The sequence below is a fragment of the Vicugna pacos genome, unplaced genomic scaffold (assembly GCF_048564905.1).
Source record: "Vicugna pacos unplaced genomic scaffold, VicPac4 scaffold_19, whole genome shotgun sequence".
Lineage (NCBI taxonomy): Eukaryota > Metazoa > Chordata > Mammalia > Artiodactyla > Camelidae > Vicugna > Vicugna pacos.
The window spans coordinates 67,356,419-67,384,249 of NW_027328740.1; the positions used below are offsets into that span (position 1 = coordinate 67,356,419).

At 42.9% G+C, this 27,831-nt stretch overlaps 1 long non-coding RNA gene across 1 annotated transcript; it reads left to right on the forward strand.

The window, feature by feature from the left end:
* Positions 1–319: 319 nt before the first annotated feature.
* On the forward strand, positions 320–25,973 carry LOC140693173 (uncharacterized). Its single transcript, XR_012068885.1, has 8 exons — positions 320–500; positions 6,645–6,830; positions 8,699–8,790; positions 11,641–11,724; positions 22,229–22,414; positions 22,969–23,024; positions 24,879–25,103; positions 25,749–25,973. It is a non-coding gene; the product is annotated as an uncharacterized lncRNA (long non-coding RNA).
* The last annotated feature ends 1,858 nt before the right edge of the window (positions 25,974–27,831 follow it).

Sequence of the window (27,831 nt, forward strand, 5' to 3'; positions counted from 1 at the left end):
CCCGTGGGGATCATCTCAGAGGAGAATTTCTTTTGCATCTATAAGCGAATCTCCTCGGTGAGCCAGATCAGCCCGTGCGGCTCCCAGTGGACACTCTGTATCCACTACAGGCACCACTATGCTCCCGAGAATGGGTGGAGCGACTTCCAGACCCACTGCAAGGTCGTGGGCCTTGTCACCATTACCGACTGCCTCTCGGCCAAGGGCTTCGAGAAGCTCCATGTGCAGAGGAGCTGAATGACACCATGCTTAATGACTCTCATCTCTTTGTCTTTGTGCTGCATGGGGAGGTAGCCGAGCAGTTGCTCACCAACGTGGCCTTCAATCTACGAGGACTGCAGGGTGGTGGAGAAGAGGATCGAGGACTTCACAGAGTCACTCCTCATCTTGCCCAAGTCCAAGTAGCTGGATGGTGCCCCCGACAAGTCTGGGGACAAGATCACCCTCCTCTGCATCCCGTTTGAGAAGGAGGACGTCATGGGACTGAAGACAGACAGCAGGTAAGTTTCCCTGGAGGCCAGTCCACCCTGGCTGTGTGCCAGGTTTCTTCCCTACATCCAGAAAGGGATCAGCAAAGAAGAAGACTGTCTTGTAGCCAAGGGGGGAGGGAGGGGCAGCCCGCCGGTTTACAGACATTTAAAAGTGAACCTGCCTTTGTTTCAGAGAGATCCTTTTAGGGTTAGTGTGGACACTTACTCCCGCTTTTCAGCCAGGACCACTGGTGGGACCCCTGGAGTTGCTGTCCAACAGAGTAGCCACAGTCACTGATGCTAGGAGCACTGGGGAGGAGGCTGGTCTGTGTTGAGATGTGCTGTAGGTCAAATGCACATCAGACGCTGAGGCTTGTCTAGTAAAAGAATATTAACTATCATGTTACTTCCTATATTGATTACATGTCAAAATGTTAGTATTTTAAATACAGTAGATTAAGTAAGATCTGTTCTTAAAATCTGTTTCTAGTATTTGTTTTTTGTTTGTTGGTTTGTTTCTTTGTTTACCGTTTTAAATGTGGCAACTGGGAAACTTTCTTTACATGGCTCTCATTTCATTTTTGTTGGGAAGCCTGTCCTCAGACAGTGTCAACCCTTTGTTTATAGATGAGATGCTGAATCCCGAGAGGCAGAACGAGGCGCTGGTTGAGCTGGGGCTGGAGCCAGTGTCTCCTGCCCCCCAGGCCCAGCACCTGTTCGGCTCAGGCCCTCTCTTCCTGCCCGACAGCCACCATGCCAGGTTTGGATATCAGAAACACTGCCAGGGACTTCCGAATTAACTCCTAATGCAGGGAAAGGTGTATCACGGAGTATGGTAGAGAACAGAGAAATGCTCATTCTCACTTTGTCACTGTGATTAAGTCAACGACCCCACTTTGCCTTGGAAGTGCAGACGAGCTCTTCTGGGCTTCCCACCTTCTGCTCTGTTTCCCCGTGTATCTATCGTGCTGTCCCTCATGCAGAAGAGGGTGAGATGCCTTTGCCGAGAGGTGGTCCCCCTTTGCTGGGGAGAGTGAGCGAAGCTGTGTCCCCCCAGCCTACGGCCTTGGTCCTTGAGTCTGGAGATCGCTCATGGCGGTCCCACAGGTGACGGTCGGAGGACCTGGTACATGCTGCCGGGCCCGCTGTGGAGGCGGTGCTCTGTGATTCTTGAACTTAACTAAGATCAGATTCTACTTTCTGGTTGTTGGTAAGTTGGAGGAGAAGATGCCAGATAATTGATAAAAAGAATGTCGAGACCAGCCCTGTGAGTGATAGGCAGAGGGGACCCGAGTCCCACCTGCGTGAGGTGCCTAGCGGGCTCTGGATGAATTTTCTGTTCCTCCCGAACATACCTCTATGGCTTACGGAAGGGGCAAGTCATTTCGTGTCCATGATCTGTACTTGTCCTCACAGGACCCTGTGATCTACATGCCCGCACTCCCCTTCTTCTCCTTGGAGATGAGGTGTCAGGTTTAGGAACCTGGCACTGCTGAGAGCATAGCTGCCAGCACCATGGTACACCAAGGCTGGCTCCGCTCACCTCACCTGTCACCACCTGCTGAGTCCCAAGGCGTCAGTCAAGGTAGGTGCATCGGTGCAACATAAGCAGGGACCACCTTCTCCCCCTGGGCAGACTGGTGGGTGAGCAGTCGAAGCCCGAAGCCCTTCCCCAGCCCCCAGGCCAGTGCCTCCTCTTTTGTCATAGGAGGCACTGGTGACATTTTTGCTAAGCAACTGCTTCGCTCTGAGTCTAAAAACACACCAGAGAATGTCAGCTTGATTTTGACTTTTGAAGTCTGCCCTTGGGATTTGGCGGAGTAGCTGGATGTGTGCTTAGCCCATAGTGGAAGACACTGTCACCATTGTTTACCCAGAACCTCGTGTACCACGCATGGCTCCAGGCATCAAACACAGCAGCGCATTAAACCTCCCTCCTTGTGGGTCATTCTGTTCTGGTACCATAAGGGCTCAGCCAGCATCTTAATGTCAGTGAGTTAACGCGACCAGTGAGCTCGGGTCAAGCACATTCTCTTCCAGTCATTTTATTCCATTATTGCTTTTTCTATTCCACAGTCATTAATTTATAAAGCAATGCTTTGGTTCAGGAGAAGAGCCTTATTCTCTCCTGCTACTCGTGGTGGAAGTGAGCCTGAAATGTGACCACAATTTGTAGCTCAAAAGCTGCCTAGATGCATGTAGGTGGAGTTTTGGTTAGGGGCGCTGACCACACTGGGGTCCCCCGGCAGCGCCGCTCCCCTCAGGCCCCTGCCTCCCCTGGAGCAGGAGGTGAGGGTGGGTCTCACCGTCCCCGCGTCCCTGGCCTCACACACTCTCGTAAATTCATGTACATGCTGTAAAAATCATTTTTCTTCTTGTGTGTTTTTAATTATCTCTTGTTCCTCTTCTCCTTTTTCTTCGTTCATTTTTCTCTTTCACTGCCCAGTGAGCATGTTGTTGCTTCTGAAAATGTGGGCTGTGCACACCCTGCATTGGGAATAGCCAGATCGCCCTCCGTGCTGTCTCCATCGCTTTAAAAAGCAAAAACTTAACAGATGCCTTGATCCGTGTATTATCCTAGTCATCTTTTTAATTTCTAATTTTTTGGAATATTTGCTTTGTTAGCACATCACCCACTGGTGTTTGATACCTGTTAAAATCCTTACTTTGAGGGACATGTTTGGTCCTCCTTATATTTGGTGACAAATGCGCCCTTATTAAACTTGTTTGATTGTTTTGAAGAAGTGAGATGCGAACTGATTAAGGCGGCTGCTGAGGGATTCTTTTCATGGAGAATTTAAACTTGGAAAGTCAAAGTCTGCAGCACCTTGCTCGATTCCTGCTTTTACACAAACGTGCTCGGCATGTGGTTCCTGGCTGTCGCTGTGTGACGTGTGTGAGGGCGCTTCCTGGCCGGCGGTCACTGATGAGGAAGTGGCAGGATCGGGATGGAGGAGCTGCAGGGGACGCTGTTGGAGGAAGCAGTCAGTTTTTTTTCCTTTGCATTCAACTTCCCCGTGCCATTTACCTTACTTTGCCTTCATAAAGGGGCAGAAGTGGGTCTAAAATCCATGCCACTCTTTTGTTCCCTTTATGAGGCTGGGTTTTCTGAGTATCAGGACAACATGGCCTTCTCCTAAGTACCTGGCTCACCTGGATCTGTTGGACACAGGGACAGCTAAAAGGGCCGTAGCTTCCTCTCTGCTCCAGCCAGTGGGCATTCAGAGCTGGGTCTGTGGTTTGCCTCAGCAGCCGTGCAGACCTCCCTGCCCCGGCCTTTACTTTTAACCCATGTTGGCAGTAAAGAGTTGAATCCGTTTCTGTTGCAGTTGACGTCCACCACTGACGGCTTCTTTTAGTTTGTGGTAGTCAGTCTCCAACACCCCAGTCAACCGTGAAGGAAGATGCTTTGACCGACCTAGGACCTTGGATTCTCACCCCCACCATGGTTCATCTCACCCGGTGGAAGTGTTTGGCCACCACCATCATGCTGACCATGAGACATTGTTTCTCATTTCATGCTCTGGTCCAAATGTGGACACTTCATTTTTCACTGAATTTGTCTCGCTTGGGTCAGGACAGAATATCTAAATGAGTCCATCACATTCTGGGTGGGGAACAGAACAGAAGTAAGTGTCGCAAGTAGATGGAGTCTGTGCTGTCCGGGTTGGCAAATGCAGACTGGTATCTGTGATGGCCGGGCTGTACTACCCTGGACACAGGCATTTCCCGTGGCTCCCGAGAGCCCAGGGGTCGGAGTGAGAACAGTCTTGCCTAGGTTCCTGCATCCTCGCATGCTCACTGGCAAATGTGTCTGCTAATTAGGAGCTCCCCCGGACCTCGGGCCCTTCAAAGCTCAGACCACGTGAGAACTTCTCCTGGGCCTCCTTTGTGAGAATCCAGTGCCTTCTGAGGTGACCCGTTCCAGGAGATGCCTCCCCCTCCAGGGAGTAACCTACGGAGGATTGTGACTCACTGCACCATGCTGTGAGCTTGTGGGGTTCCGGCCATGGTCCCTGCAGAACTAGACTTGAGATGGGCTTAGTGAAGGAAATTACATGACAGATTCCAGGGCAGGGCCGGGGGGAGGGAACAGGGGAAATTGAATGTGACCTCAAACACATAGATGGGTGCTGGGGCTGTTACTAAAATGGGGAGTCTGGGAGGTACATGCCAGGAATCGAATTCCAGAGTAAATGGTGGACATGAGGCATTTTTAAGGTGCCATTTGTCATCCAAGTTAGGACTTCAAAGAGACACTCTTTCCTATGAGACTGGGGCTCAGGAGAAGGAGCAGGACTAGAGATACACGTTGGGAGTCGTCATTCTTAGCTGGTGTTCACAGCCTTGCTTGTGAATTAGATCATCTCGAGAGCTGCAGACTGAGGCTGGGGGGGCAGGGCTGTGCCTGGATTGGAGGAAAGCCCAGACCATGCAGCTTTGGTGTGTCAGTCAGCGCGTTTGCGATTTTCATTCTAATGCCATTTTCATTCTAATGCCGGGGGATGGGCAGGGCCAGCCAGGAAGAAATCTGAAGGGAGGGTCGTGGCTATGTGTGTGTCTTGGGAATGTGCAGAGGCTGCAGGGTCTGGGAGGGTAGACTTCTTAGAAGCTGGATTTGGAGTGGGGAGAAAGTAGTCACACTCACCTGTGAGGGAGGGAGGGAGGCCTAGGGAGTCCCACCCTACCGGACTCGCTTTCCCATGAATAGAAGGCAATCATACAAAGTATCTGAGGTGAGAAGGGATGGGCGCTGAGAGGGGAGCCGACCTGGAGAATGGTGCTTGGAAAGTTCTGGATTAGTCTCCCTGCAAAATAGAGTTAAAAATACCCAGACTCTTAAGAACATTGATAGTGACTTGGGAGGAGGCAGTTGTTTCTCTGGCCTCCTAAGGGTAAGGCATGTATCCGGGGATACACAGATGATATGGGCAGTCTGTTCTGGGGGCTTGATCCTTACCGGGGGAACAGTGTAAGTTCAAAGAGGGAGAAGGGCAGCGGAGGGAAACTAGCCAGGCCCCGTGTCAGGTACCAGTCGGCCGCCCTACTTGCCTGTTGCATTCACATCCATGCCTCCCAGGTGGGCGGTGGCAGCCCCCTTTTGTGGATTGGGAAGCCTTCTCAGAAGGGTTAAGGAATTGGTCCGTTTAGTGGCTAGTAAGTGCTGTAGCCGAATTCAAGCATGGCCTTGTCAGACTTCAAGGGCATGTTCTCTCTACTAATTCCGGTACCTCCCTGTTGTGCCTGGAATGGTGAAGTGGGTCAGTTTTGGAGCATTTCAGAAAAAGTATGATTTAAGTGCCTCAGGACTGTTTCACAAAGCTCAGTGTTCTCTGTTGGTTCGGAAGCACCGCAGTGCTTTTCGCCCCGCACATGTTAGGTCTTACTCCTTTGTCGATGACGTGGTTGCAAATGACGTGCAGGTGCAAAACCAGACTTAGCATCTTCTGAAGGGAAACTCTCCAGTTCTCCCTTGATTGGCTTTCTTCCACGGGCTGTAGCTGTGCTGCAGCATAAGCCTGAGCTTTACTTATGGAGTGAGGGTTTAATATCCAAAGTTAGCATAAAATGATCAGATGAAGAAAATCGACGTTGACAATTTATTTTTGGGTTTCATTAGTCAAGATATACTATCAGTTAATGGCCCATATAGCAAATGAAATTGAGTACAGGACATTGCATTTCTTGCTTTCTATTTAGAGTTCTCTTACAACATATGGTTGCCTGCTTTGGAACATCAGCTCCACCACCAGGGCTCCTGTCAGTGTGTTGGTGTGATTGCATTTACACAGTGAATATGATCTGGGCTTCCTCAGCCTCAAAAACTCCAGTGCAGAATCACGGGCTGTAGCCATCTCTTAGTCACGCAAATACTTCTAAAATTATATGATGCCAGAAAAGAAAGAAGAGAGAGAGAGACATTGCCTTTATCAAAGTTCCTTTCAATTCTAACTGCAAACTGTTGTTGAGCAGCTCTGGTTTCCTTTGGATATGAATATATACATTTCTTTGCATGTAACCTTGGTTCTGGACTAGAACACCAAGTTCTTGCTGTCCACAAGCCACAAAAATATTAGCCAAATTGCACACGTGTGAAATAGTTTATATTTTTTCTGAGAAAGTGTCCTTGAATTTGGGACTTGGGCTGTGATTTTTGCTTTTTGCTTCCCCCAGCCATCTTGCAATCTCTCACTCCTTCCCACGTGGCCCCCAAGATTTCGTGGTCTCAAAGGAGGGGGCAACTACCCAGTTGGTCACCATGTACAGCTGCTGTAGACGGAGCCCAGCGAAGACCTAAAGGACATTATCAGAGAGGACTTCCTGGAAGAAATGTGCTCTACATTCAGTTGTGATAACAGAGTAAGAATCAGCCAGGAGAAAGAGTCAAGAATGTGGCTCAGGTCGCAGGGGCAGCCCGGGCAGGCACTTGGAGGCTTTTGGCTTGGGGACCCGGGGAGAGTGCCCTGTGTGGTCCAGGGTGGAGGGTGTCCCTTCTGGGGAGGACACTGGAGAGAGTCTGGGGTTGAGGGCTTTGGAAGAACTTGGGTTTTACTAGAACTGACACAGTAGGCAGTGAAGGGTGTCATCAGAATTTGACCCTCAGGAAAGGTACTTCTGGTTTTGCTTCTGATATTCTACAGACAGAAGGGTCGGGACGGGTGAGAGTAGGTATGTCTGTCACTTTGAGACTCACCCCGTCATTTATTTATTTATAACACGCGCACTTCTGTGAGTCTAGGGGAGAGAGGGTGTAGCCACATTAGTAAGCAAAATGTATTTGCTTCTTGAGAGCTTAGCATTGTCAGAAGTTTACTTAGCCTATAATATTCTAGGAACAGAGGAACAAATTGTGGATTTTGGAGGGAGGGAAGGCTTCCTTGGGAAACAGTCAAAATGAGCCTGGAGGCAAGTGGGAAGTAGGAGCAGGTCAGGGGGCCCCTGAGGTCACTGGGGACCTGGGTACTGAGGTGAGGCTGGGCGAGCAGGGTCTGGGGTGGGGATAGAATTCCACCAGGGAGCCTCTGAAGGGTTTGAAGTGGGGTGATGTAATCAAATTTGTGATTTGGGAAGGCTGCTTTGGCTTTGTTTGTGTGTGTAGCGGGTAAGAGGGGGAGGGTGCCACCAACTGAGGAATCATTAGAAGACCATTCACAGGCTGGGAGAAGGGCGTCGGGGTTGCTTGGGGACGGCAGGGGCAGTGTGGATGCCAGATTTCCTTATTGGGGGCTTGTTAGCGGGGCCGCCCTAGAGGCACCTTGTGGCTGGAAGAAAACTGATGGAGGCCGTCAGCTGAACTTTCCTCTTCTCTCTTTCCCTGCCTTGTGTGATGATCTTAGCTCAGCCAACATTTGGAACAGAAGAGCTAATTTCCAGGGTAGCCCAGGACGTTGTTGAGCTCGTTCGAGTGAGATCTGATGGGATCTAAGTTTGTGTTCAGTTCTGGATGTTCACTTAGCTAGAAACGTCCTGTCATTTCGATTTCCAAAGGGGTTTTTATTCATGATAAAGATTGCTTGGTGGGAGGAAATTTAATACAGCTGTTGTCTTTTTCTAGAAAAATCATATCTTTTAAGAAATTTAATATTCAAAAGAATAGAAATATATAAAATTGTTAAAGTAAGTTTTTGGTGTAGTTTCTTTGCTTTCTGAGCTACTGTGGAGTTAGAGCCTTGGCATTACTTAATAGCACATCCTTGTCAGTATTTAAAGAGCTGTTAGTGAGCCCCCCAGGCCTCACCTCTCAAAGAATCGTTAAAGTTTGCTCTAAAATAGTGAGGTCATAAAGGTCTTGTTTGCAGAAATCAAACAGTTTGTTTAAAATGCGCAGCATAGCTCCATTTATAAAATAATAGTAAGTTCAAAATTAAGAAAGTGGAGGATAATTGACTTTTTTTAAACCTGAAACATAAACTTTCTTGTGCTAATTTTGCAACTGGAAATTTTGAAAAGAAAAGTCCTACTGCAATATCATCTACGTGAAATACATATATGAGTTTCACGTTTGAAATGTAAATACGCAGTGGTTTTCGAAGTCAGGAGCATTCCAGCTCAGATACTGGCAGTGATGGTTGCTGGTTTTCAATGGAAGAGCCTTAATTTTCCTTCTTACCTTTTTTTTTTTTGTACTGAGAGGGTTGAGTAGTGCTTTGCCAGCATGATTTTGGGGCAATTTGAGGGCAGATGTCATGTACCAGCAGTGAGATATTTCCATGCATTTTATTTTCCAGACATCACCAGGGCACATGTGGGGTTTGTGCCTGCATGCTGGAATGCTGCAAGACTCCCTGATCCATCACCGTTATGTCCTGGATCTGCTCTGGTCAGTGAATGATTTTCTGTGGCTTGGAGGTAATGTGGTCTGATGGAGATGTTCAGATGTGCAGTAAAGTGCTATTACTTAAAATAAGAGTAACCTAGAAACATTGCTCTAACAATACAGGATGAGGGAGGAGAATTGGCTGAGCTGCTTGCAGTGAGGAGTCTTCTCAGGTGACTCCCACACCGTGATTCCTGCCAACATACGCCCCAGCCCTGCATGGTAGTCCTGCCGAAGCAAGCATGCACTTTGCTCAGAAACGCAGTGAATTTCCTTGTGCCTCTGTTTGTTGGCTTTTTTTTTTGAAAGCACATCTTGCCCTTTGCTTAAATGCCATCCCTGCTAGTCACCACTTACACTCATTCTTCTGAACCTCGTCCATACATAGCTGTTGAATCGATGAACAGAATGTAGTATCTCCATGTAGTGGAACATTATTCACACGTAAGAGTGAATAAAAATGAAAAAAAAAAAAAGAGGAAAATGAAAAAGGCCACCTGTTTTGGAAAGTCCACCCTGACTGTTCAACCCGCCCTTTTCCCTTTGAAACCCAATCACTTATGCTCCACTGTACTCTTTTTGATAGTACTTACCACCTTCTAATAATCTTTAACGTTTCCCCCCCCCCAAAAAAGAGAGAGATGCTGATACCACTTCAAAATTGACAAGCCTTGATAACAGCACGTTAAGTGAAAGGAACCAGACACAAACGGCCACATACTGTTGAATTCAGTGATCTGAAATGCCCAGAATAGGCACATGCAGAGGCAGAGAGCAGGTGATGGTTGCAAGGGACTTTGTGGAGGGGGATTAGGGAGTGACTGCTAGTGAAAGGGGGATTCTTTTGGTGTGATGAAGTGTTCTGGAAATAGATGGTGGTGAGGGCTGCACAACCATGAGTGTGCAGAAGACTGCTGAGCGCTGTGTCTCATTGTGCCTGTTGTAGAGCGGCTTTAATTTGCTCTCATTCTGCCATGTCAAGAGTCATTTTGTGCTGTGGCCGTTCTACTCCTGTGAATGTTGAGGGCCAGAGACTTTGTAGAATCATGTTTCATTTTTCCCCCTTGCTGAGTGTAGGCAAAAAAGGTTTAAGCCTGGGAAAGTGCTCCATCTGCAGAAATGTCTTTTAGTTTTGCATGGTGTAAAAATCTTGTCAGCTTTTAATCATTGAGGCCAGTGTGTGGGGGGAAATAGCCCGTGAATCCTGGGTGAGACCGGGAAGAGCCGCGCTTCCCTCGCGGACCCGGGTGGGGATTTCACCCCCGTTCAGGCAGTGAAGGGCCGAGACCCGTGAGCGGAGTTGACAGTCGTGAATATTTACGTGTTTCCGCTGCTTCATCTTGGATATGAAATTCAAGCTGGGCCAATTTGTAGCGGCAGCCTCATCCTACATCAGGAATTTATAGCATCTGCTCTTTGAGGTGAAGACCTGACAGACTTGATTATTTAACAGTCTGCCTTGAATTGATATCTCAGGTTCCTTTGTCAAAAGCAAAACAGCAGAAATACAGACGTCCTTCAATGCCAATGTGACCTGGAACGGGTTTAGTCTCTGTGCCTCAGTGGCCTTGTGTGCGGGTGGGGAAGATGATAAAAGTGCTTCCCTCAGAGGGGGTGGTGAGGGGAGAGTGAGAAACGCAATTGGAGGACTTACATGAGATGCTCATGAATGACCGAATTTAGTGCTCTCAGCCTGGTGAAGCCTCAGGGGCAGAGATGTCAGAACAGAGCAGTCCGAGCCGGAGCTCGATCCGCATTGGCAGCTTTTATGATCAGTATCACCCACTGTGGGTTATCAGGTAGTTTTAAGACTTGATAATATGAATTCATGAATAATGTTAGAAGACTAGACATCTCAGATCCAGTTTACATAGTTCTCAAGATTTCTTCTGAGAAATGGATGGTTTCTTCCCAATCTAAAATCTGAGATGATTCTCTAAAAAATTCTGTATTCCTCCATCTTTTTGCTTTAATTCTCCATTTCTTAAAAAACATAGTTTTTAAATGGAGTTAATGGGGACTGAACTGAGGGCCTCATGCACGCTAAGCACATACTGTCCAAAATGAGGTATAATCTCCCCCGTAATTTTTTTTTAACTTTACTTTCTTAGTATTCAGGGGTTAGAGGCCTCTAATTCTTTTTCTGGAGACTTGTCATGAACCTGTAAATCTATAATTAATGGACAAAACTTGTTTTATTAAAAAAATCAATAGAATATTCTGCAATGCATCCAAAAAGAAGTGCTCATTGACTTAAAATGTTTCTCCTTTAAGGTGATTTCTCCTTTTTGGCCTAGCTTAATTTACTAACAGCCATCCTCATCATCATAATGACCAAACTCGCTCTGAGTTTGGTCCTTAGTCTAAAATGCTTTCCTCTTGTTTTACTTCATAGCAGGTGTTTGAGGGTAGGTATCAGTGTCCCCTTTTTTGCAGCTGAGGGATTGAGAGATGGAGCAGCTTGTCCCGAATCACGCGCAGCTGGCGGTGGCTAGCTCGGTGCTGGAACCCAGGCTGCACAGGATGCGTTCTCTATTGCTCCTCTAATTAGTCTCCCATTAAGTGGTTACCCGAACTCCTGTGGCTCCATAAATGGCCGATTTTAGTGATCTCAGCCTGATGAGGCCTTCAAAGGAGAGACAACATTGAGAATGTGAGACAGAGTGGCATAAATTAAAATTGTACATTTTCACAAATGTTTAATTCTCAGATAATTATATATAAAGTTAATTTTTTTTTATTTTAGTGCTCTGTACGTACTAAAAACCAAACATTAAAAATAATTATAGTGCAAAAGAGAAGTGGGCTTTGAAAGTCCAACCAGTGCTAATGATGTTACTTGTTTTTCTCTAGTGGCCCTTATTGACAGAAATACTTACAAAGACTGAATTGCTTTATGTAGTCTTAATATGGAAGAAAAGATTGTCAGTGAATATTGTAAGTAAAATCTTTACTCCTCTCTTTCCTGTTGATGAAAATGTAAGTTGTTTTCATGGCTTATGTGCATTTCCTCATTTGTGAAATTTGAGTAATATCGTTTACTTTGTATGACTGTGAGAGTTAGACGCCTTGTATACAAAGAACCCAAGAGGTAATTAATAAAATTGTGCTGTCACAATGACAGATATTTTAGAAGGATCAACTCTGAATACTAAAGAGTTTCGCTTATTTCTGATGCATATTCAATATGTATATATGATATATTTGAATTTGGTTTAAAGTAACAAGGATTCATTTTTTTTTTAGTGTAGTATGAAGTTTTAATGAAATTTGTATCATTCTAGTGAGACAGGGACTAATTAAATTGCCTTAATCAGATGACCTTGAAGGTTAATTACACAGAATATGTATTGTTATAACTCAGAATTCATGTTGCCGTAACCATCCACTCAGACATTTAAATTCGTGGGATTCTGACCAGATCCATTAAGTTTAGTAAAATCCACATTGATCATTTTTAGGGAATAAGCTTCTCTTGCGATTAAAGAAAATTTTGATTTTTTTTCCTGCACTCTTAACAGGTTTAAAATATCAAAATATTGATTTGACATGTCACTTTTCTAATAGAGAGAATAAAGCTCATGCTGTTTTATTATGTAAATAAATGTTTTTGTATTTCAATAAACTTGTATGATATCCTGGCTCTTTGAGAAGTATTTTGCAAAATACTTAGATACCCTACTGTTGGAAAAATACATACGTGACTTTTATGAATATTGTGCCTAGTACAGTGCTTTTGCTACAGTGCAAGACATGAGGCCTAGGAGAGCTTTGCTGCCGATTGCCAGGAGGACAGATCCCATGTCTCAGTTTCCCCTCCTGCAAAATGAAGTGGCTGGACCGGATTCTTTCCTCTTCTAAGATGAGTTTCCATGAGCCTATGTCTTCTGTATATATTCAGGAGTATTAGCAATATCAGATTAAATACTGAATACCCCTCCCTTCCCCGGAAGCAAAGTGCAGTATGTGCTAAATAAGCTTTTAGTTATCTGATTCTCGTTTCTGATCCTACAGGCAATTTTTTTGTTGCATCTTTCCCGGCAACCTGGAAGGTCTTTTTAGCCATAGGTGACGCTGTCTTGATTTTCCTGTTTGTAAAAGAAGGCTTAAACAACGTTATTTTATTTTGATTTCTTTCCTTAATGCTTCAGAATAGCCCAATGTCCATTATGTCTGTCTACCTGTAAAAATTATTCTGCTTATATCTTAGTTTTATTCTGTCATGTCTCTGTGAACATTTCAGACTTGCTTTGCAAACAATGGTAAAATTCGTCTTGTCTTCCAGTGTTAGAAACCAGTGAGCCGGGATTTTATAAAACAACCAGAAGCGGCCTCTGGGGCACGTTAAAGCTGAAAAGCGTATTGAGTTCCCTGAGTATTGACCCCGCCGCTGTGTGTTAATTGCTGGTAGGAGATTTGGTGCATTTACGAAGGGGTGTAGTTTTTGACTTGGGTTTGTTTGCACGCGCTGCCACTGAGCCACGTGAACCTGAGTCAGTTCGTTTTGAGATTTTCCCTCGTCTGTGAGATGGGGGCATTCGTATCTACTTTGTAGAATTGTGAGAATTAGAAATTATGTATAGTATTTACCACAGTGGTTATGTCAAGAGGGCTCAAAAACTTTAGCTGCTGTTTTGTGTGAAGCCATCATTTGAGAGTCTTTGGCAATTACTAAGAAACAGGAAAATAAGAAAAGCTGGTTTTATGATGAAAGATATTTGAGGAGGTTCCATAGTTCCTATAACCATAATTAAGCATCAGCAGAGTAAGAACTGTTACACAGTCATCCTGAACCAACGTTAAGCCACAGAATTATTTGTTACTTCATATATGTTAGGGCCTAAGGAGATCCAATACTTATACACATGTTGTCTCCAGCAGCCAACTGAGAGATGACACAAAACAGTAGGCATGCGATAAATGTCTTCTTTGTTACTGATGAAGCCACATTCTCCATGAACTTCAGGGCTGTGGGAAATGCATGTCATGACACTGTGTGTCCCAGAATTAGAGACTCACCCTGTCCCATGTAGCTCTGGGCCACAGCGAGCCTTCCCTTGAGAGGACCTGCCCCTTCATGCACAGGGCTTTCCTGCCATGGAACTGAGCATCCCGGGTGCTTCCCAATGGTGACCAACACTGGAGGGAAAGGAAGGATTTCAAATTCCCTGCTTGTCTTCCCAGACTCACACCTCACTCTGTTACTGTGATGAGGGCTAGCTGTGGGCCAGGGGCCAGGGGTGTGAAGGGAGGAGCACTCTCCATGGCCCAGAGGAGTGGTTAGGAGGCATCCCCTCCCACGGTTTAAACAGGTGGTGAGATAGAAGAGAAGGGTGCTCCCCAAGAGTTTATAAAAGTAGAAATAAGGATTTTCTTTGTGACTTAGACTAGCCAGGAAACACATAAATGATTAGAAGGGAGACTTGTAAATCACTTTGATATTAAATTAACATTTGTTGAGCACCAAAAGTGTGCTACATTCTTTTCTGAGAGTTTTACAGAAATGAATCCTTCAATCTTCTCAACAAGCGAGTAAGGAAGATTTGATCGTTGTCTCAGGTTTACAATGTGGAAATTGAGGCATACAGAGGGTAAGTAAGTTGGCCAAAATCACAGAAGTAGTAAGTGGCAGAGCTGGTATTTAAACCCTGGCTGTCTGGTTTTGAGGCTCCCAGAGATGGGCTTTGGGTGTTTAGCGTTATCTGTATCCCTGAATTTATTTACCCCTGTGCATAAGTCAGCCCAGAAAGGAAAGGGAAAGGAGAGTTACACAGGTGCTCATAGTCGTATCTCGGCCACTGTCTACGGAAAGTGCACTGTGATTGGCGTTAATTGTTTTCCAGGCAGTATATCTGTTCTTATAAGAGAAATTTAGTCCATTGAGTTAATCTAGAATCCCTTCCTGCTCTGCTTCTGTCCATGGTTGCATGTGACTGCCTGCCCGCGATTGGGCGGTGGAGGACAAAATGTACTCATGGTTGAACTCTGATATTTCAGTCTGGTTCAGTTTCACATCTTCTGTTACATTAGTAAGTTAAGTTTCTGGTTTTCTTTCATCAGTGTGTGATGAGTTTGGTTAATGTGAAACCAGTCCATGGGAGCCCAGGGGTGCTGACGTTATGATTTCTGAGCACGTTGTGGCACTTCAACCCGAGAAGACCTGGCTGGAGGATTTCCACCAACCGCACTGATTTCCCCCAACAGCGGGGTCCTCTCCCACCCCCGGATGTGAGGCTGGGAGCTCTCTGAGTAAGCCAGTCAGCGGCCAAGTCCACCAATCAGAAAATGATGAAGTACCTGCAAGTGGGTTTAATAGAAGAAAAGAGTTTCCAGGTTGTCTGATGGGATGTTCGAGTCCGTTTGGTGAAAAACTGTCCACTGTCTGTGGTTGAGCTGCTTCTTTGCTGTTGAAAAGTATGGATTAGATGAAGGGATTTTAAAAAGCAGAAAGGAGTGATTTCAGGTGGTACGTCCACACAGGTGAGAAGTGATGGATGACCGCCTGTGTGAGGCATAGACAGAGTCTTACAAACTTCATAAAATAACTTTAAAAGCTCTTCCATCTGAGTGCACTTCAAATGGGGTCTAGTTCATCACTGGTCATGCTGAGAATGCTGAGAATTGATGATGGCTGAAAGGACACGGAGGCATCAAAAAGGTCTCAGTCATTTTCCCTTTTTAAAGGATGAGGCACAGTGTAATATATTTGAGCTGGTTTTCCACTGAACAATTTTTAGTGTTTTCTGGGACTCCCCAGTGCCCCAAACTTCCGTGCAGCTGGGTGTCCCCTCAGAGCAGCTGTGTCAGCGCTTGCCCTGGGCTGACGCGGTGTCACGGGGAGCAGGGCGGTCAGCGTCCCCGGCTCCTCCGAGCTCCGTCTCCTCATCCGCAGAGCCGGGTTTCTCTTCCGTGTCTACTTAGTAGGGTTGCTGAGAATCACACGTGATGGTGGTCAGGTGTGATTTGTGGTTGTCTCTGTGATTGGCATATAGTCAATATTTGATACAAACCCTTTTTTTGTATAATTGTAGCACCTAGATTGCAGTGGTTTTTAGTCTGCATTTTTTTATAACTTTATTCATATTTTTAAATATGCACTTATTTTTATTTATTTTTTTGGAGGTAGTGCAGAATGAAGCCAGGACATTGTGCATGCTAAGCAGGTGTTTTACAATTGAATAATACACGCCCTCCTTGTCTGCACTTGAACATAACTATTGCAATAAACAAAATAGCTCTTAAACACCATCAAGTTACCTAGTCTCGGTATATACAATTGAACACGTATGCTATTTCAATAAGAATAATTGTTGTTGAGAAATAATTTCTGAATCTGTTAATGTGCTTAAAAACGATCATAGGTAGTGATAAACACGAATCTTTGATCCAGTAATTCTTAGGGTCTGTTTTGCCATCAAGGGAAATTACATTCTACAGAGAAGGCTAATTGGGTCTCTTTGGTATTTGGATGGTTTAGCAGATGATCAAGGCTTTCAAAAGCTGACAGTTTTGTATTTTAAGCTAACTAAAAAGTTATCTTCTAGAAGTTGTAAGTACTAAGCTTGTGAATTGCCCAGTAATCCAGGGGTAAGTGTCTGTGTCTGTGTGAATGTTTGTGTGTGTGATTTCAGGAAGGTAGAAATAAGTTCCATATAGTCTTCGGATACCTTTCTCCTCCAGTTCAAGGTGTAGTCATATATTTACACAAATAAATTGATATTGTTTGTCATTTGGCATATTGTTGTGAATAAGAGGTTCTCATACTTGTTTCAGAAGGGTTGGGGAGCATGAGCTTAGAAAATGGGAGGAGAAAGAGGCAAGGAGGCACTACACACTTTGTGCAGGATATGAGAAACAGTAGCTTTTCATTTCTCTTTCCTTCTAAAGCAAACTGGCACTGAGTTGTAACCTGCTATTACTCAGAATTGCTTTTCTGATCAGATACAAGTGCCTCAGATTTTTCAAGGCAACATGAATGATGAAATGTGTTTTAGCAGTTATCTTTAAAAGTAGTTTTATTTTTCAAGTAAAAGGCAATTGCCTGTTCTTTCTTCCAGTGGTACAAGAAATTCTCTTGATCTATGTACATGATCCATGTGCTTAGTTTCTATTTTTTTTTTAAAGGCTTGTTTCATTGTGGTTTGAATGAATGTTTAAAATTTCTGGATTTTGATCTTTAGAACATGCTGATTTATCAAAACTTTTAAAAAACTGATTGTTCTTTGGTCGTTGTTTTTTGGGGCACCTTATTGATTTCTTTTGTCTGTTAAAGAGGGAAATTCTTCCTCTAGCCTTCAGATCATTAAGTGAATGGTTAACAGTGTGCCTTTAATATTATTTGAATGCATTGATCATGTTTGTCCAGTGAATTTAGAATTGACTCATTGTAATGACTTTGCTTTGATTCTGTGACTTTTGCTCCTCTCCACAAGAATTTGAATTCTCTGTTGCATTTTGTATACGTGTTCTTCACAGGGGAAGAAATTTTGCATTTTTTACAGAGGTGGGTTTTCCTACCCCTCTGAATGCCTTCTGTAATTTATACAATAAATGTCTGTTATTGCAGTGCATAATTATTTCATAAACTATTTTTTGGCATCAGAAACAATGACAAAGAATTATACTAAAAAATACGAAAACCTTCCTTCCTTTGAAGAATAGAAGTGAGGTGGTCAGCTTCACGCATGCTTTGTGCCTGACACACTTATTCTCATGCCATTGTGTATCATGATTCGGAGATGGAGTTGCTTCAGGTTTATAGATTTTTCTTTTAACATTTGTGTTGAATTCTTTCTCCAGGCTGATGTTTCCTGCTGGGTTTGTGGAAAGAGTGGAAGGGTAACAAATGCTTTGTTTTGTTTTCAGGAGACCTGAGTTGATGAGAAAAGTGTTGAGGTTGGGCTGAGGAACAGTGACACTCCCTCTCCTCCGGGCTGAAATTGATAAACAAAGAAATCAATTAAGTTTATCGGTATTTGACCAATAGAAGTTTGCGAGTCCAAGCTGGCTAGATATGCCCAATGGGAATTACTGAATTCACCTGCAGAATTAGGTGCTTTATCAAGTAGAAACTGCTTAGAGCAATCAGAAAAATCAGTAATATGATGAGATATAAAAGGATTATAATAACTTTTATTTCTGAAACTTTTCTACGGTAAGTTGTGTAGAGCTACTATTAAGTTTCAAGCACCAGGAGTTAAGAGTGTGGGTGGTTATGTAGGATCGTTATTCACGGATGTGTCTAGTCCCTGCTAGAGTGGCTGCAGCTGGCAGAAAAAGACTGACAGCCAGGATTTGTCATCCTAGGCTGTCCTCCATAATGGTTCCATGTGAGAGCCCATGATTGCTTTAACAAATTGTAACACACCCCAGCCACCCGTGAACTTTAAGAAGAGAAAAGTATGCTTAGAAACTGCTTAGCAAGCAAGTACCTGTGCATCCTCACTCCAGTCTCCTTGCCTTAAAAAGCAGAGACAATGCTTTGCTTGAATAGCTGAGGTTTTAGATAGCACTCTGCTGGTTGCAAAGCAAGGACCGAGGCCCTCAGCTATAAACGCTGGGCTTGTGTGCTGTTAGAAAGTCTATTATCCCCAAAACAAGGACCAGGCTGGTCTGGTGGTCTGCTTTGTAATTCACATATCTAAAAATGTATCTTGTTCCCTTCACCCCATTACTTCCTTAAAATTAAACTAATCCTTTGTACTCATTGTGTATTCTACAATCTCTGCCTCACCCTGTCTTTCCCGAAGTTCCTCCTTACTATCACACAACTGCTAATGAATTTTCCTTTGATTATACACAATAAATATGGGAGCATTTGAGAGCCTCTTGGAGTTGACTCCCTACTCCCTCTCGATTTCTTGACTTTTTCCACAGAGTCTTAAATAATCATTCCATATCGGTAAGACTTCTGCCAGCCAGAACCCACAGTTCCAGGTGAGAACGATGCAGGCTTTATCTCTCCTACCAGATGAAGACAGAGAAGAGAATTGAGATCTGTTCCCTCGTGGTCCCTTCCTGCCCCAGGGCCACTGCAGTTCACCTGCAGCCTTCTGGCCTCTGCTCAGAGGGCCTCTGTCCCAGGACTGACTGCGGCCTTTTCTTCCCTTTTCAACATTTCCTGTGCCTTTCAGAAGTTGGTCTCTTCTCTGTAATACAACGCTGGCAGATTTGATGGTGGTCAGCGTGCTGGTGGGCAGTCCTTTGGGGACTCCCAGGAGCCATGCTGATTTTCCTGAGTCTTTCAATCGGGGTTACAGAAGAGTCTAGCACCAGAGGAAGCCCATTCACGTGAGGTCAACAGAGCATTTCATCAGTTTCATTTTATTTTTAAATTTTCAGTGGAGAAATTATTTGCAGCAAACTGTTCCAGATTTTCGGCCGCCTGCTTTCCTCACCACGATTTCCTTGATGGCTCTGGTGCTTGTTTTAAGAACCAAGTTTCTTCTCTGTACATTTGTAGCTGCTGGGCTTGCCCAATACTTGATCTGCATTTGAAGCAGAATGTTTCTTTGTAATGTCAAACTGATTTTCGTATTTCTGAATATTTCATGTACACTCAGCAACTGTTTCAAGTGAAATGCTCTTGTCCAATTCTGGTTAACTCACATTTGCTGATCTCCTGCTATCATGCTGAGGACAGTTTCTTCTTCCTCTAACAAAAGTTAGCAATTTGCATTTACTATGGAAGGTACTGGCCCGAGGTGCTTTTTTCTTAACAGTTTTAATACAATTCACCCATTAAAATGTACATCGGTTTTTACTCTATGCCCAGAATTGTGCATCGCAGTCAATCTTAGAACATTTTCATCCCCCAACAGGATGCCCCGTACGCATAAGCAGTCATTCCCATCTTCCCCATCCTCCCCCTGCCCCAAGGAGCCACTCTTCTCTCTCTGTGGGTTTGCCTGTGCTGGATATTTCATGTAAATCGAGTCACTTCTTGTAAGTGGAGCCGTCTATTGTGACTAGACTTCTTTCACACTGAGTAGCGTTTTCAATGTTTGTCCAGGTTGTGGCCTGGGTCAGTACTCTATGCTTTGCTATTGCTGAATAATATTCCACTGTATGGCTGGGCCCCACTGTTTACCCATTCATCACGTGATAGGCATTTGGGTTGTTGCTGCTTTTTGGCTGTGATGAGTAGTGTTGCCGTGAACATTCCTTTAGGAGTTTTTATGTGGACATTTGTTTTCAGTTCTCTTACGTGTGTGCCCAGACAGCAGAATTCTGGTTCATTCAGAAACCAAATGTTCATCTCTCTGAGGACCTGCCGGGCTGTTTTCCAAAGTGGCCACGCTGTGTTACGTCCTCACCAGCAAGGGCTGCGCGTTCCGCTTCCTCTCTGTCCTCATTGGTGCTTGTTATTCTTTTTTTATTATAACCTATTTTAGTGAGTGTGAAGTGGTTTCTCCTAGTGGTTTTGACTTCATTTCCTTTACAGCTAATGATATTGAATATCGTTTCATTGTGCTTATTGAACATTTGTATATTTTCCTTGAAAAATACCTTTTCAGATCCTTTATTCACCTTTGAATTGAGTTGCCTTTTTAGTGTTGAGTTGTAGGAGTTTTTTTTTTTTCTTACATTTGGAGATACAAATTCCTAATCAGATAAATGATTTGAAAAAATTTTCTCCTGTGTGTTGTTTTTTCACTTTCTGGATGGTGCCCTTTGAAGCAAAGTTCTAAATTTTGATGAACTCCAATTTATCTCTGTTTTCTTTGTTCCTTGTGCTTTTGGGGTATTATTTAAAATCTGAATTATTTTATTTAAACTTGTATATCTAAAATAACTTAATTCGTAGGACCGTTCTAGGAGATGGGTGTGGTTGTTCTCCCCAGTCTATGGATAGAAGACTGAGATGCAGAAAATTTCACTGAAATATCAGTGTCACAGCTACCCAGTGCTGTGGGAGCTCAGACACTCATGTTTGTCCCCAGCAACTGTGCTCTTCACCACCATGCTCCACTACTGCCTGGAATCGTGAATGAAAACGTCTTTCCTTTTTTGATTTCTTGTTAGTTTGTTTTCTCATTGGGGACCTCATCTCCTCATTTTCCTTTCGGAAACCAGTGTAGGTTTATTTTAGGTCTCATGTAGGCAGAAGCATTGCTATCAATTAACTTCTTTATTATTCACTCTCCAGTGATGATTGTTGCTAGTTGATCTAATCAAGTCATGCTTAAGTCTTTCCTGCTAATGACACTAAAAACAGTCATGACTTACAGAATGCTCAAAGAAGGAAGTATTTGATTGATTTTATTTTGCTACCCAGTCAAACCAATCAAATAAAAACCCCGGTGTTGACACAGATTATAAGCCCTCCAGTATAGGGTCACTGTCTTCCTTGTGTTTCATTGGTTCGGTCACAGTGTCTGGATAGTGCCTTTCAGTCCAGCAATTTTGTGAGGATACGGTGCTCGTGAATCATTGTAAGGACAGAATTTTGACAATAGACTGTGTTGTTTATTTTATAAGGGAATAGATAATATAGAAATTCTGCTCAGATCTATTTTAAAATTAAGCTTGGAATTTTGAGAAGAATTCAAGGAACCATACAAAGATCTTTTTCACTAATTTTAGATCTATCTTAGACATTTTGTGGTTATATAGCAGAATAACTTATCAAGTAGATTTGACAAGAGAAGTGTAGTATTGATTATTTGTTTTAGTTGAAATATTCCAACTGGGATAAATTAATCAATGCCTATAAATGAACAAATATGTTTGTATTTCTATGCAACATGAGAGCAGGCTTCATATGTTTGTATATAATATATATGATTGTGTGTTTTAATCTGTCTGACAGTGTTTTTATAGTTTTTAAGCAATGTTGTAACTTTAGAATTCTCCTAGGAAATTCACTCCCCTAATACAGCAGTTTGTACTGTGTATCCTGTCTTATGCATGGGATTCCACTGTCCCCTCAGTGAGGAATTTCCTCTCCTATTGAGTTAGTAGCAGAGTTAAAGGAGCTGTGATTTCTAGGCCTTTGCTCTCCATGTGTTTGCAGTTGGCTCTCAGTCACGATTTTCCCTTTCCAGAGTTTTCATTGTTAAATTAGAATTTCTGAAAATAACTATTAATATGTTGCATTGGTCTCCCTAGAAACTTGACGTCTTTGTGCTTTTCAGTTTTCAAATTATGAAAATTGTATATGCACACTAGTTTTTAGTAGTCCTTTTTCATTAGATATTTATTTACCTCTTTATAGTTAAAATAATTTTTTCCCCAATGAATGAATTGTTTTGCAATTTTTAAAATATATCTTACTTTTTATTTTTCTTATTCTACCAGGTATATTCATGGTACAGAATTTAGAAAATAAGGATAACCACAGTAATAACTTAAAAATGGCCTCTAATCTCACCTGGAGATACAGTTGTAAGGTTTGAAATTGAGAATTACAAGTCCTCTCACATTGTTCTCCTTTTTCAAGTACGTTTTGGTTACTGAGACCCTCGAATTCCCATATGAATTGTAGCAGCAGCTAGTCAGTTACTGCAGAGGAGCCCGCTGGGATTGTGATCGAGAACACGTTGGGTATACGGATCGCTCTGGGGAGCACTGCCATCCCAAGAGCGCTGTCATCTGATCCAGGAATCTGCGTGGTGTGTCTGTGCAGGTATTTAGGTCTTCTTTAATTTTGTTTCAAAAATGCGTAGAGTTTACATAGTATTATTTTACTTTATTTTTTTTTGCCTTTATACTGAGTACAAGTGTGCAAGGTACCGGGATCAGAATTGTATTATTTCCCCACCACTTGCTGCCACCATGGACCCTGTGGTCTTTCTTTGCCCTCTGTAAAATCTTGCACAAAATAGGATGTCAGTAACTCTCTCTTGAATGAATGATTATATGATTGTTGGATGATGCTTGAGAGTCCTTGTGATAATGTCTTTTTCCCAAAATTTCCCCTCTTCTTATCTATGCCCTTTACCTTCCTTTCCTCCAGCCTGGGTTTCAGCCTGCCTGTGGCATTGATTTTCCCTGCCTGAGGACTCTTCCTGTCACTAGTTCACGATAATGTTACATGTGGGCTGTGGAAATATTTAGATGTCAAGAAAGAGCAAATACATTGCATGCTAGTATTTTTAGAATTTGGTATTCTTTTATCGAATGAAATTAAATAAACCTGACCCCCGAGCCCTCCCCTGAGCTCTTTTTGCCTTCCTACAGATGATACTGCTCTGGTTGCTGCATGTGCCTTTCCCCAGCCTTCGTTTTCGAGTTGAGTAAGTCACCATCACTGGAGCCCTCTCTTTAAAATGAAGAGAATATTTGCTCCTTCTCCAAGGTTGAGGACTTGGATGAGATGAGGTAACAGATAAAGAATGGAGCCCAAACTCATTCTGACACGTGCTCTTTCCGTTCTTTCTCCAGGGGAAAAGAGTACAGTTCAAAAATATAATGATTGTGAGATAATGAGATAGACAAAACAACCGAACATTTATTACATATCCTTTCATGCCAGAAACAAATGTATTATACACACAAAAAGGACATAAAGTACGGTAGTACTGTGGTTACAAATGTGGGTCCGAGTTCTAGTCCTGCTCTGGAGTGACCAGTCCTGTGAGATGGAGAACTGGTAGGTCGGCTTAGCCTCTCACGGACTTGTTTTCTGTCCTGCAGAGACGGGGCTCGCTAGGCGTCCCCCCCCCCCCGTAGAGGTGCTGTGTGGGATAAATAACGCGCATTGGCAGCCCGAGCATACCTGCTCGTTCCTCGTAAGTGCAGGATAGCATAGCTTTTGTGGTGACGGCTTTGTGACCGTCCCGTGTTGACTCTCTGCTCCAAAGGGATGCCTTGTGGTTTGGAGATGGGATTCTCATTTCTGTGAATACCCAATTATTGTGTTATTGGGCCCTGCTGATTTTAATCTATTCATTATAAAGTACATATTGTAGATATATTTTTCAACCATGCATGCTATTTTTCTTTTATTATTTATAATTCTACCCTTTCATCTCTTGGTGTGACTTTTCATGGAATCCAGGAAACAGTCCTAAGCTACCTGCCTCTTCACAATTCTCCGTGGTGGTTTCCTTCCCTGACTAGAAGAGGGTTTTGCATAGGAAATTTTCTTTGTTCCCCTTTTCTTTCTTCTTTCTGTTGACCTTTCCTTCAGTCCATTTACCTACCCACTGATTCTTCTGACTTGTTCCAAAACGCATTTCAGGCAGCTTACAGAAAAACAGATACCAAAATAAACAGGTGAGAAAATGGGGCCAAGTTCAGACAATGAGGCTAGGAGGCGAGCCTGTGTGAGGGTTGCAGGCATGAGACACACGCCTCTGCCCTGTGACTTATAAGATCGACAGCAGCAGTGTGCCTCAGGCTTCTAGCAGACACAGGGAAACAGGGTTTGTGGGAGATGCTCACTGGCTGTGAAATTAATAAGTGGCTGAGGAGAAGCCCAGCCTTTCCATCTACTAAGGCTTAGGAGAATATTTTGAGTGTGTTCCAATACCAGAGTATTGCATCTTTTCTTTTGTGAGAGTTCTATGTATAGTTGGTTACATTCTATACCTGGAAATTTCTCCAAAACTGCTTCCCACGTGAGTCCCATGGCTCAGGAATGGGGTGGTTCTGCTCATTGACGGGTGTTGGCCAGAAGCAGAAAATGACAGCCTCCAAGGAGCCTGGGATTTGTCAGTTATGTTTTGTCAGTGCTGTAGATTTCAGAAAATGCTTTCACCGTTTCTCTCCATCTGAGGAGGCAGCGTGCTCTCTTACCAGCATCAGGAGCTCAGGGCCACGGGATGATGGGTGATGCCTGCACTGCCGTCAAGACAGCTGAGCTAGTCACTGCAGGCGCGGTGGTTTTACATAGTGCATTTCATGTTCTTTAATGGGTTTCAACAGATAGTTAATTAACTGAGTTAATTAACATTTAATAAATATGATGCTTTGTTGAAAAGACAGTTATAGACAGAATATAAGTTGTGAACAATTTAAAAACGGTTTCATTACTGAAATTTCAGTAGGGAAGATTCTTTATCTTATTTAAGCCTCTCTTTTAAAGTAACAAAGAAACAAGACAGGAAAAGCAGAGGATGATTTCTGTTCTTCCTCTCGGCTTGCAGGTGCCCTCACCTCCAGTGGCATCCATCCAGACACCAGCACTGACACTGGCCGTGCTCAGAACTGCCTCAGCCCTGAAGACACAACTGACAAATAGAAGGGGGCCACGCCCTGTTACAGCAGGTGCTCTCACTTTGTGGGTCCTTATGTAACTGTGTGGTGTTATTCAGGATCGCCCGTTCTACATTGTGTGACGCTGCTGTGGTGTCTCCTAGTTATTTGTTTCCGTAAGTACTCGTGCATGTTTATCAATGTGTTTTACTAGACATCTAAAAATGCTTTTTTCAGATGAAAAATAATGTGTATTTAATATAAAAGTCTGAACAAAGGGGCAAAAGTGTCTATCCTGGTCCCACTACTCAGAGATAATAATTAACAGTTTAACATCTATTTTCTGTTCTTTTCATCAATGTGTATTACCTCTGTCATAAAAACCAGCGAGCATTTTATGCCTGATTACTACGTGGAGACCTCCATTTTCCATTCGGCTTATTACACGTTTTTCTACAATATTCTATCTCCCCTGGCATGATTTTTAATGACCAGTATAGCATTCTGTCTAGTGGAGGCATCGTCCATTTTACTTCGGACTTAAATAAGCTTTTAAATTCCAAGTATACTTAACTGATATACTGAAAAGAGAACTGTGGTGGTACCGAAAGTCCCCTACTTCCCTTCCCCTTTTTTCCTGAGAGTAAAAGCTGCTGACAATGTGGAGTATATATTTCATGACCTTTATGCCTTTGTCATATATGTATACACATACATACAGACACGTATATGAGAAATCTATGTATATGTGTGTGTGTATATACTTTATTGAAAAATAAATCCATACTATATGTTTTCTGAAGCTCGGTTTATTCACTCAGGTGTATATCATAAACGTCCTCCCACTCCAGACTCACCTGGTCCTTTCAGATAGAGGGGTCTCCTGATGTACAGGTTTGGTCTCTTCTGCAAGGACAACTTTGGTGGGAGAGTGCTGTGGACAAGGCCTTGGGCCACGCCGAAACGCCGGCCCCTTACTGCCCACAGCTCGCCTTCATTTGCCACATCATTGTCTTGATGGTGAACACGTAAGTTTTCTCCATTTTCCACTGTCAGAAAGGGTGTTTGACTGGCATCCTTCTCGTACAAACATTCCTGTGATCTTGTATGAGTATTCGTTTAGTTAAGGATTCTGAAAATTTAGTCCCTGGATGTGACAATTACATACATCACAGGCTCCTTTCAAGTGACTCTAGAAATTCCTTCTCCAGTGGGGAATGAAAAGATGTAAAATAACTTATGTAACCAATTCTCTATTGCTGGATATGATTTCACTTCAGCTTTTCTTCCCACCATTGTATACAGTGCTGTGTAAATGCTCTGATGAGTATATCTTTTGAACTGATTTTTTTCTAAACGAAACGTTTCCTAAAAGTGGAGTTGAGTCTGTGTGTACACACGTTTTTCAGAGTTTACATATCCATTGACATGTCATCCTCCAAAAAGATCTCACACAGTTTTTTCTCCCACAGATGGACACTAGCTAGAATATGTTTGAAAAATGTTTGGCAATATGGTGAGGCAAAGTGCTTTTTCATTGATTTAGTTTGCATTTGATGACCAGTGAAGTATTGAGCATTTTCCACTCATTAGCCTTCTGACTTTTAAAAAGTGAATGATCCCTTTTGTCCTTTGCAAACATTTAAGTGAGGGAGCTTCTGGTTGCTTTGTGACAGCTCTTTGTATGTTATCAACATTAACCACTTGTCTTCATCAACATGTATCACAGAGCTTTTTCTTGTCATTTCTTGCCTTTCATTTTGTTCAGTAGGTTTATTTCTGTTGTGGCCCAAAATAATCTTAAGCTAGTAAATGTCTTCTTTTTGGTTTTATCCTTGATATTATTCTTAAGAAATACTTTCTAATATTTACATCAATATCTGTAATTTTTCTAGTGGTCATTATGACTGGAATAGAATTTGCTTTTTCCAGGTGATTCTCTGATTGTCCCGGGACAATTATTGAATTCATACTTTGCTCTTTGATTTGAAATCCCACCTGTAAAAAATACTTATGCATACTACAGTCTCTTTTTGAGCTCATGGTTTATTTCTGTCAATCTTACTTTCTTACTCCAGTTTTATATCTCACATATTGTAAAAATTTATTTAATATCTGACAGTGTGATATTTTTTGATTCTTTCTTCCATCCCCCATTTTCTTGGCTAGTATTATGACTTTATTATTCCTGAAGAATTCTAAAATACTTTTTTCAAGTTAAAAAAAAAAGGATAAGGGTTATCATAGGATATTTTAGTAAGTTTTGAATTATCTTTAGGAGAACGTACATCTTTACAAAACTGCTTTCCTCCATAAAATATGTTGATGTCTCTAAATTCACACATCTTTCTTTACCCCGCAGTACAGTCCTGTACTTTATCCATGTACAACATGGGCATTGTTTTTGCGTGTATTCCAGATTATTGTTGATGTTTTTGTTAATTTTGTAAGTGAGAATTTTTTGCTATTATATTTTGTAACTGTTAAAACTGACACATAGGAAGGCAGAATCGGTTTGTAAATACTCACTTTGTAACTTGTACTTTAAAATTGCAAATATTAAGTAATTGTTACAGAATCCTTTCTTTTCTGTTTTTAAAAATTTGTTTCCAAGATTCTCAAAATGGTCATAGCTAAGTAGTATAGGTGGGGAGACAGATGGAGAGAGGTAGTGGGGCTCATGTACAAACTGTGAGCAGTTTTATGGCTGCCTTTTCGCTGGAAAAGCCACGGAAGATCCCAGGTCAGACCAGGGGTGGTTTTGTATGCACTTGAAAGCCAGCTTTCCTGCATGTTTGTTGAAGCCTGGTGGGCGAGGCTGGTAGATGATCAAGGTCGAATGGAAGTTATTGGCTGCAAAATGTACTGTGTCTGAGAACTGGAGACCATCGCCATGGGAAATGC